Consider the following 2571-nt stretch of genomic DNA (forward strand, 5'->3'; position numbering starts at 1 on the left):
TGTATGAGAGTCAGTCCCTAATGCAAGGTAAGATTAAACAAGTATGGAGGTGGGCAGCTTGGCATGCAGAGTTCACTGTGCTCAGGAATCGGATAGACTGGAATACTGAGAACAGGAAAGCTTTGATGAAGTGGACAGTCTTTGTTTTCTAAACTAACCATAATAATGCTGAGTACAAAACCATCCATAGTAGGCACGGGCCCTGGAATGTACAAAATTTGCGGGTACACTATGGCATTCTGCTCTCAGTATCTACCAAATAATCTTTATCTTGTCATGTCACGTCACCACCAAGATTAAAGAGACTTACTTTACAATATAGTAGCAAACAAGTTCAGAGTTTTTAGAGTCTCCATCTGACAAGATTATTTCATTATATAGGCCTGCGATTTACTTGCAAGTGAAGTCTTAATATTTACTATAATTTGATAATTTTGATATGTACATATATGTGTTTTCTAGTGCTACTAGCTTGTTAGTTTTCACTATTCTATTCCCTTCCCTTGAGGAATTTCTGTTCTCTTTGGTATCAACATAATCACATAGTCATTATATTTTAAAATGTATAATAGTCATTGTAAGATTCATACCATATAAAATTCTATTAAACACAAGAAAGTAAAATCAATCTGGACAATAACAAAAGCCTGAATATATTGTTAAAGATTTTTATTATTCCAAAATAAAAAATGTATACAATATAATATAACATATATAGATATTATTAAATATCCAAGACAATTCCTGATACAGAAAGCAAATTCTATTGTTCTTTATACATATTTCACATTTATGTTCATAAAGTTTAAGGTGAAAAAGTAATTCTTATAAAATATAGTACATATTAAGGATAGTTGACTGAATGAATTTGGACTTTGGCGCTCAAAAGGGAAATTTAAAAATGATATGAAAATGTGTTTGCAAGGGAAATGCTGAATATTGTGGTAATAATCTAACATTAAACAAATGATGAGGAAGTGGAAAGGGCATTGGAGTTTTAAAACTGAATAGATTGTACTGGTACTTTATCTCATTTCCAGTGATTCTAACAGTTCTTTCATCTTAAGATCTCTATTCATCTCAAGAAAATGTAATTACCTTGTGCATAACTTCTTTTGTACATTGTGATTTCCATTTAGATGTTTAAGCCTTCACGGTTCTTTCCTTAACACCAACATAAACCTGCAGAATATATTGATACAAAGCTTTCTTCTTTGGTAATATCTCAATTAAAACTCAGGCATAATGGTCATAAATATCTAAGTCACAATGACTAAAAACTAAGGTCTTCTAGGTACTTTTTTACTTCTCCTACTGACCAAAATATGAAAAGATCCTGTAGAAATATTAAGGAAGACATAATTGATTACGTGTACTATCCGAAGAAGAAATTGTTGAGGGTAATTCTCAAATGCCAATCTCAAATAATTGAGCAAATGTAATTTCTGCCATGAATAAATAGCACTGACATTCTGATTAGATTTTCATTCTAGAAAAGTCAAAGAATAGGGACAAAGAGGAGATCAGTGGTTGCCAAGGGTAAAGGGTGGGCAGAGATTCAAAGCAAAGAGCAGCCTGAACCATTTTTTTAAGAATAATAAAGCTATTGTTTTGTATATTGACTTCAGTAGAGATTGTATGTTTGTACACAATGATAAAAACTTATAAGCTGTAGGCCAACAGACAGAATCATATTATAGGCAAAATAAAAATAAAATAAAAATAGAGTACTTAAAATTGTTAGTGTTCAATGGTGTATTATTTAACAGGAAATATATGCTAAAAATTAAAATAATATTAGAAAATTACTAGGAAAAACAAATAAAATTAGTGTAGAACTAAAATTAAAATTAGGATGTAGCAAGGAAAATAAGATCAGTACATATGAGAAATGCAGAGATAACAGTATCAAATTCAGAGGCATGTGGCAAAGGACAATGCTCACTCCTCACCATTTGTAGTCCTTGGAAATTACTTCTGCCTTTCTGCTTTTAACCTAGCTCATAATGCATTTTCCTAGGAGGGCTTTGTCTTCTTGGGCTTGCTTTAAGAACATTGGTTTCAGGATACAGATCTCTAGTAAGCATCTCACGCAAGTTTGCTAGCACACATAATTTATAGAAAAGAAAGAGCATCTAACCCTAAATTTTGGTGAAGGTAGGTACCCTACTGAGTTATTTTATCAAATGAGGCTCATGACAACCAAGTCAAGAAGCATTCCTGGGCCTTGAGCACATTATTTATGCATATCAACAGCAAATGTTAGACAACTGGTCCTTCGTTTCTTTGCTGGACAATAACATGTATCAGCAGCAGTCTAGAGTGGCCAATGCTCATCTGATCCCACGACTTACCCAAGACACACTGCTTCAAATTCACCATCAGCCCTAGTCTCATTATCATTGCTTTTGTAACACCATAAATAATAGTATCATGTGCCTTTACCACCTAACCCACGACCGATCCACAGGTAGAGCTATCCTTCCCATCTCACTACATCTCCCAGCCTTCCCCTTTGAAAATGAAGCAGTACAGTCCTCAAGGTCTTTAGGTCAACAAATAACTTGTAAA

The sequence above is a fragment of the Acomys minous genome (assembly GCF_964271855.1).
Source record: "Acomys minous genome assembly, chromosome: 1".
Lineage (NCBI taxonomy): Eukaryota > Metazoa > Chordata > Mammalia > Rodentia > Muridae > Acomys > Acomys minous.